The sequence below is a fragment of the Pteropus alecto genome, unplaced genomic scaffold, assembly GCF_000325575.1.
Source record: "Pteropus alecto unplaced genomic scaffold, ASM32557v1 scaffold12, whole genome shotgun sequence".
In the NCBI taxonomy this organism is placed as follows: Eukaryota; Metazoa; Chordata; class Mammalia; order Chiroptera; family Pteropodidae; genus Pteropus; species Pteropus alecto.
The window spans coordinates 1,083,866-1,093,357 of NW_006432669.1; positions in this window are offsets into that span (position 1 = coordinate 1,083,866).

A 9,492-nucleotide genomic window follows, 5' to 3' on the forward strand; every position below is an offset into this window, starting at 1 on the left:
CCCTTGGTACAGTCAGTTATAGATCACATTAGCAATAGATAAATTAAGCATAATATCTGACTAAAAGTTGATCTGGGTTTTTTTTATTACTATTATTTTCACCACGCTAGCAAGACTAAACAATGTCAGTGATCAAATTCCCTTCTCTGCAAAATTAATGTAAATTCTAATTAATTGCTGTGGTTACTCTTGGATTTTAATAATATATATGAAAGTTTCAAATTAGCCCAGTGTATGACATATGATAATAAATATTATATTCTTCTAGGAGTTCATCCAGAGAATCTCCAGTTTTACAGTTGACCCCCAAAACATGTGGATTTAGCTACACCTGTTTCTTTCAAAAGTAACTTTGAAGTAGCTCAGAAGCCTTCAATCTAACTTCAGTGTGTATCTTCATTTCCTGGGATGATATATATTTCTGCATTAACATAGTAGGTTAGACATAAACAATACTAGCATAGTGATTGTTAAGGCCAAGAAAGAGAACTTTGGTGCTTCAGTTCTTTCATTCTTGGTAACGAGTCGGAGTTTTCATTTCTGCTAAAAGTTAAAAATATTGAAACAAATGTGAACTGTGAAGTGTAATATTTTTGTTTGGAAAACACAAATAAAAAATCTTTAGTAAAATACATAATATACTTTACTGAATTTGAATGACTTTAAAATTTAAATGCATTCTATGTGTTGTTCTAAAAGTGCAAATCAAGAAAATAATGACTGTTATCAACTGTTACATGATTATTACAGAATATTATCTTGTCATATAGAGGAGGAAGTATTCAAAAATTATCTCCTTGGGTGTCAAGAACTCTAGATATGTCACTGCTTAAAAGATATTCATGATTCATTCCTCATTATCCCCTCTCCCACCATTTAATGGGTTATACATTCCTTTGGATTCTACCTTCGAAGCCCATATGATTCCTATTCCTTCTTCCTTGTCCTCACTCCATGGACTTATTTCAAGTTCCTATCATTTTTTTTTTTTTGCTCAGACTAATGCAATGCTCTTTTGTTTGGTCTTCTGATCTCAAGTTTTGTCCTATGTAACCATTGAAGAGAAGTGGTACAATGATTTTTTCCTTACATTTTAAAGTTACTTGAATAATTGTTTGGAGGGCTATAAAAGTAGATATAGCCAATTATTTAAGAGACAATGATTGTAATTCAAGAAAAAGATGACATTGCTTTGGATCAGGATGGTAGCAGTGGACTTGGAAAGATAGTGATGACGGAAGAAGTTTATAGAAGATTGTCTTAGTTTTTTTAAGGCTTCCATAACAAAATACCACAGACTTGGTGGCTTAAACACACAAATTTATTTTCTCATGATTCTGGAGGCTGGAAGTCTGAAATCAAGGTGTCAGCAGGGTTGGTTTCTTTTGAGAGCCTCTCTCCTTGGCTTATAAATGGCCACCTTCTCCCTGAGTCTTCACATGGTCTTCCTTCTGCATGTGTCATGTCTAAATTTCCTCACTCATTTACTAAACCACAGATAGTTTTGAGGAGAGATGTGGTACATAGCCTTATAGACCACAGGAAATTAAATTGTCATGAATATTAATTAGCCTTTCTCAAACTCAGAATTTAAAGCCTTAAGCTATGGGAATAAAATGCCTAAAAAATATTGACACTTCACATAACCCCATACTTATAATTTTGCTAAGACTTTGATCCTCAACTCTTGTTCCTAAGCACTAAGAGTTAATAGGAGTCCGGCACTGGCCATTAGTGAAGGGACTTCCTTATAGAATAATGCAACAGAAGAGGCATTGCCACCTCCTCTCACTCTTCCACTAAGCCAGTTGCTGGCTTTAGCTGTCATTTCCAAGGACCACAAGATCAACGAGGATTATGTACTCAGGACTTCCTGACTAATAGCACTGAGAATCAATAAAAAATGATTGGTCATTTAGCATAAAATGCCTTGGGATAATAGGAAGTGTCCCATTTGGTAAGAGCTCGATTTTAAAGCTCTCATTTTTCATGTAGCTTGTTGAGATATAGCTCAGGAGTTGTTTCTTGGATGACTGCATATATCATGGGTCAGAGTAAGCATTTATTTTGATATCATGGACATGTGATGATGCTTTGGAGATGTGGCTCATAATGAACAGCTGTTTGCAGCAGTACTGCTTGCAGTCCTAACGGGCCCTTCGTCAGGTTTCAGAACTGTTGCTAAGCAGGCGTTGATGAATACAGATTCTGAAGAAGACTTCAAACTTTTGCCTTAAAACTTTTCAAAACATCATTTATTACTTATCTTCACAAAAACAATGGGCTCACAAATGAAAAGTGATGATTTATTTTTAAATGAGTATGACAGAGATGGATGGACATTTTTCCAACATTCTGTTATTAGAAGAACCTTACTATTACCTGAGTTGTCTTAGCCCGATTTTTCCAGTCCAGTAGACTCGATTCCCAGCCTGTATATATGGAAAAGCTCTAGAGTGACGATGTGGTGAAATCCAAAGAGCAAAGGCTCTGGAATGGAAAGCAGCCCAGAGTGAATTCTGGCTCTGTGACTCACTAACTCTGGAATCCTTGGGCAAGTTATTTACCTCTGAGCTCAGCTTCCTCACATAAAGAAACAATGATCCCACCGTCTTACAGAGTAGTTCTGAGTATTAAAACAATGTATATTAAATTTGGCTGTCACATCAAAGGCATTCAACAAGTACAGATTATTGTTGTTTCATTAAGGTTGTAACTTCACTGTCCCAGCTTTTGCAGGGCAGTTCGCGCCTGGTAGCGGTCCCAGGAATCGGATGGAGCGTTCCTTTTGGCAGGGCATCCCTCTTTCTCTTAGTCAATTAGGTGAAGATACAACAGACTACAGAAGGGGCATTCTCCTTTCTCTAGGTAACAAGTTTAGTGATGCTAAATGAGAAAGTGCCATTCTTATTCAGGATTTTTTTTTATATAGTGTAAGTGTCCTGTTAGCTTCCTTAATTAGACTTACTAAACTCAATGCAACAACTATCCTTTGAATGTTATCTTGTATCAGACCTTTGTTTTAATTGGTGAACAAGACAGACATAATTCTTGTCCTTATGAATCCTCAGTTTCACGGAATTTAGATAAAAATGAACAGGCAATTTAAAAATGCTGTGAAACATTCTACCATAGAGAATATAGAGAATACTATATAAACGAAATCTCAGATGTAGGCAGAGGGTAGCGGAGTAATCAAACAAAGGATAAATAAGAGTTAAGCAGGAGAGTGTGATGCAAGGTATTGGGGTAGGAAGAGCATTATTCCAGGAAGAAGGAGCAGCAAAAGTGGGCTGAGTGGCAAGAAAACAATGAACAGAAGAGCCTGAAGAGTCCTGTGAGGATATCCTGCAGGGTGTCCTGACTCAGGTGTTTGAAATGTAACCTAAGAACAAAGGGAAATCACTAGAGTGCTTTTAGCAGGGGCAGGGACGATCAGATCTATATTTTATTTATTTGTTTATTTATTTATTATTTATTTATTTTATGGTGACATTGGTTAACAAAATTCTGTATGTTTCAGCTGTACATTTTAACAGTAAGGCATATATACATATATTTACATTGTGTGTTCACCTCCCACGGTTAGATTTCTTTCTATAGTGGGGGAGGGGGAAAGGGGGAGATAGACAGGGTAAAAGGGGTCAAATATGTGGTGACAGACAGATCTCTATTTTAGAAAGATCACTATGACTGCAGAATGAAGAACGGATTCAATTGGCAATGGGATCATGGAATAAAAAGGACTTTCTGGGTAATATCCATCCTTCATTTTGCATAAATCTTAGCAAATTTCACCAAACACTTAAACATTTCAATTAATTACAAACATACATTGTGAGTTTCATTTTAACTGGCAAAGCATTCTCACACAAATAGGCTCAAGCCAGGGAATCATTCAAAAAATCTATGCCAACTGGCATGTACAAAGCACTGTAGACTTACAAAGTTGAAACTGCCAGTCAGTCAGGTAGAGCAACTGTGACAAATAGAAAAATAACTGGAAAAGACAGTAAATGTTTTCTGTGCTATAAGTAAAAGTTCTCAACAAATATTGATCAAATAAATGAAAGAACACATGAATTGACGATGTTAGCTGATGTAAGACCTTCAAGAATGAAGATAGGAGGGAAGATCTGAGAGGAAAAAATAAAACTGAATATCTATGTTGAGAAGACTCTGTGAATGAAGATACCAAGGCAGGAAAATGGAGAATAGAAAAGAGTTCTGCTCAGTGAAGTATAAACTGCATGCACAGGTATGAGCTGATAGAGTAAAGAATAACATAAAATGTGGACAAGTGTTGGAATACAAAAATTTTGGAGAAATGAAGATTTTCAGATTCTCTTAAAGGAGGGGAAACATTGGAGATTTCTGGATATAAATCTGGGTAGATAATTCAGAATTAGACTCATCATCTTAATTGATTAATTTCTTCTTTTTTCTCTTGTGCTTTTCATCTCTCTACTGTTCTCTATGTTCTACTCTGCTAGTGTGTGTGTATGTGTGTGTGCATGTTACCGAGGGTTATCGGATTTATAACACTAACATTCCTTTTAGAGATTTTTTGCCCTCCTTAAAAATCTTTATGATAAGTTTCTATTTACTTTGAACTCTTTCTTGTCTCTGCCTTTTTTTTTTCCCCCACAAATACTTCACTTCAAACTCTTCCATACTTTTTCTCATATTGTGTGGTTTCCAACTTTCTTCCTCTTCTAGCTGCCTCGTGATGGACATAACTCTGCTATGGCGTATAGGCTGGCATACGCTCTTCAGGGCATGTTCGCCGCTGCTTCTGACCTCAGCCCTTTCCATGGATTGGCACTTCCCAGTGCAGGCTTTAATCTCTCATCTAGAGCAAAAGCTGCATTCCACAGTAGAGGAAGTTCAAAGAATCTTTAAGCAGGATTACCGTGGATTCCTCTTTGATGGGAACTACAGAGCAGCAGAAGGAATTTAGACTCTTTGCCAATAGTGCTCATTGGTAAAGGGTACCTCTGTCATACGGGACTACCAAATTGCACTTTTGCCTTGCCCCCACTCATATTGAGTATTTCCATCGAAGAGGGGGAAATCCTCTTGTGGTATGGAGATGGGGTAGAAAAGGAACTTAATATTATCTATCCTCATTCAAATTACACATAGTAAACCTTCCTAGTCCATGAACTACATCCCTATTATAGAGCTTTACAAATGCCATTGGTTCCACAAAAACTTATTTATAATTCATTATGTGTCAAGCCTGGGGAATCACCAGCAATCAGGGAAGATATGCTCTCTTCTCTCACAGAGTTTACAGTCTAGTAGGGGAAACAAGCAAATGAGACCAAATTACAATGCATTGTGATAAGCGCTCTGATGGGTGAGTACAGACAGGGTGCAGCAGGAGCAGATGAAGAAGACCCTTTCATAATAAGTAGTGCAGATGGCATAGAAGTCTAGAGCATGAGCAGACAGATGGGGTCAGAATCCCAGCTCAACTGCTTCCTGGCTTGGGAAACTTGGGCATATTATTCAGCCTCTCTGTGCCTCAGTTTCTTTATCTGTAAATGGAGACGAGAAAATGCCTATCTCATGGGGTAGCTGTGAGGATTAAATGAGAATCTACGTGGAAAGTGCTTGGCACAGGCACGACACATAGACAGTGCTCAATAAATGTTGGCTAGTTTGTTATGTTTATTTGTGCTCCAGACACATTTATTATTTGTCCAATCATACCAAACCACTTCCTGGACCCCAAAAATTCTGTCTTCATGCATTTGTTCACATAGTTCCCTCCACCTTAGCTGCCCTTTTTCTCCAACTACGTATATTAAAATCCTACCCATATCTATCGGTTTCCTCCTGCTGCTCTAATAAATTACTGTAAACTAGTTGGTTTAAAATAACAGAAATTTATTCTATTATAGTTCTGAAGGCCAGAAGTCTAAAATTAAAGTGTCAGCAGGGCTGCACCCTGTGAAGGCTACAGGGGAGCCTGTTCCAGCTTCTGGTGGCTGTCCACATTCCTTGGTTTGTGGCCGCACCACTCCAATCTCTGCCTCCGTGGTCACATTGCCTTCTCTTCTGCTGTCTGTCAAATCTCTCTCTGCCTTGTTCTTATAAGTATACTTGGCATTAGATTGATTAAGACCCATCTAGATAATCTAGGATAAACTCATTCACTCAAAATTCTTTACCTGGTTATATCTTTTGCTATTTTAAGTGATGTTTACTCTTTTAACATATAAGGCAATAGTCATAGCGAATAGTCAATAGCAAACGGACACATCTTATGAGGCTACCATTTAGCCGACCAGACCATCTCTTGAACCAAATAAATGCCACTTCCAGCATAAAGCCTTTCCTGATAGTCTCCAGCTCGAATTAGTCTTTCCACAACCTGAGAATTCATAGCACTTTATCTTCACATCTTGAAATACCTTCTTATTCCTTAGCCTTTAAAGGTAGTTATTTTTCTGCAAAGGAAAGTTTTTCCAGACTTTTGTAAGGAAAGCTAGACTAAAGATATTTAAATTTCCTTCCTAATTAAAGAGTATATATTTCTTTGCTTTAAGTTCTTTGACTTTAGGTACCATAGCATTTCACCTTTATATTCATATGATGACTACCAAACACCTCAGCACATGGTAGGCTGAAGTCAATCTTCATTGTATGGATGGATCACTGAATAGACAGATGTATAGGTGACTGATTTTTTTAGCCTTTGAAAATAATTCAGTTTCAGAAGCATTCAGAAGCAAATATATTTTCCCACAATATTTGAAAGAGTGGTCCTGTGAAGATGCAGTCAAATAGAATAGCTTTCTGACATTATGCTGCAATCTTTGGATTCCAAATAATTTCTCCACATGTCCTCCAGAGAGATAATTCACCAATATAACATTTTCTCTTTCTGTCATGTGAAATGGAAAATGCATGCTCTTTTTCAAAGTGTCTGGAGACTTCTTTCTCTCTTGGGCAATACTAATTAACACCCTAGGCATTGGCTTAGAGTTAGGGAGGTCCACTTTGCAGTCAGCAGGACACATAACCAAATCGCAGGATCTGCCATACTGCCGTGCTAGCTTCTAATTATCTACGATCATGTTGAAGCCTGGAGGGTAAAGTGTAGTTATAAAATATGATAATAAAGACGTCCTTGGTTGGACTATCATTTTGTAAATTGCAAGCAGTGATTGATCTGACAGGCTAAACCACAGGCCATCTGCAGTCTGTGTAAAGGATGTGTCCAGCTTGAGCATTAGACTCGGACTACTCTCCAACTTGACCTTTCGCCTGAGTAGTCGGAAGGAACATGGGCTTATGATAGTGCTGTAGTCTAGTCGTATTTCCACTCATAAGCTCCTTTGACGAAAGCTAAGCATGCTGATCTACATTCCTCTCTGCTAACCAAGGTCTCAGCAGCTGAGGGACTGTCTGATAATTGCCCAGTCTTTGAGTTTAATCCTTTAGATGTATTAAACATCTCAAGAGCGAAAGTGGAAATACCAGTAAGGAGATGTTACTAGAATTCTGGGAAGAGCTCCATATTGAACTCTAAGGACTCAAAGCTAGAGAATCTAACCATACCTATCAGGATGGCATCAGTAATAGACAATACCAAAGGAGGAGGAGGAGGAGGAGGAGGAGGAGGAGAAGGAGGAGGAGGAGAAGCAGCAGCAGCTTGGATCACCTCTGGGCACATGTGCGCATGTGCCTGATTGCTATGGAGGACAGAGCCAAGGATCGAGCTCAAGCACTATTTCTGGACTCAGTTTATTGCTTTGGATATAATTCCCTATCCTCTCTCACTTTGTTTTTCGATTACAGATATTGTTTTTCAATATCTGTTAAGTGGTGGTCAATATTTAATGGTTTTTTAGTGAAACAATTCTTTTTTAAGTAAAAGGTGTTTAGAAACATAAATAAACAGAAATAGAAGCAAACAAATAACACAAACCTCTCTTCAAAAATTAAAATGTGGGGAAATGGCACTTTTTAAAAAAAGAAAAGAAGAAAGATTAACCTGCTAGTTCAACTCTGCCACTGACTGTGGGCCTTTGAATAAGTCACTTACTTTCCCCACGACTATGTCTTCTTCCAACATATAACAAAACATTTCAGGTATTTGCCATGTACCAAGAACTGTGCTAGAAAACATCATAAAAGCTAACATTTTATGGAAATCTGCCTATGTACCAGAAATGATACCCAGCCTTCTATAAACATTATTTCATTTGATATCACACCAACTTGATAAAGTCAGTGCTATCATTATTTTATGTTATGGAGAAGGAAACTAGTATTAAACAGTTTTCACAGTGGTTAGCTATGCAGCAATTATTCAAACCAGCTGTTAGGCTCCAAAACCCTGAGCTAACACAATGGACTACCTTCCATTGTTTCAGCCTAGGACAGACAATTACAACCTTGGTGGGCAATAAATAAAAATAAATAAATAAAAAACTGAGAAAAGAAAGCAAAAAGAAGAGACATTGAAAGTAAGTTTTGGTAACTTGAAAAAAGAGAGATCAGTAAAAAAGATAGAGTGAAAAGGAAGAGGAAATTAAAACTTGTATAGATGGTGCTGTCTGAAGAGTCAATTATAAAGTCCACCCAAGGATACTGAATGTTCCTCTCATATGTGTAATGATTTCCCATTTATTAGTTAGGTCTATGCATAAACTCCTCCAGTGCCAGCAGGAAATTTTCCAAAATATTCTCGATTATACCATGGCCCAGAACGAGTAACACAGTCACATGAACACATCGCTAAAAATGTACTCTAGCCTTCACAAGAAAAGATGTTTGACAGCTTTGCCTTAACTATGTGACAGTTCTATATTCAAGGTTTGCATGAGAATATTTGTACTTTTCACTGGGAACAGATGGACCATCAGTTTAACCATGAAAACGAACCCAGGCATAGCAGCCAAAAGTACAGAGTAGAAAGAAGGTAAGTAGCAAGGGAGCATAGGAGGTGATGGGCACTGGATCTAAGGGACGCTGCACACATTCAACTTACTTCTTCACTCCCCTGATTGTTTGTTGAGAATTTCAAATTAGTTTAATATACAAGACAGAAGAGCACTTTCTTTATAAACTATTCCTCATTTAAGGCCCAATTTAAACATTATCTCCATACTAGTGCTTCTCTGGCTAAAGAACTGATGAGTCCCCCAGTACTTTGTAAATTATATTACAGAATTTATAACAGTTATTATACTTAACTATACATTTACAATCTGCCTTCCTGAATGGATTATGAACCCTTGATACATGCATGTTATAATGAAAAGAATATGGATGTTAAAATCAGACAGAATTATCAAGGTCAGAAGTTGAAAAAGGTAGAGTTAAAATAGTTAACCTTTAGAGCCTTCTTTTCCTCATCTGCCAGTTGGAGGTTATAATAATATCTATTTATTAGAGTTCACATAAGGAAGAATTAAGAGAATATATGGGAAATGTTAGCATGTTAGCACAATTCTAGTCACTCAACAAATGTAA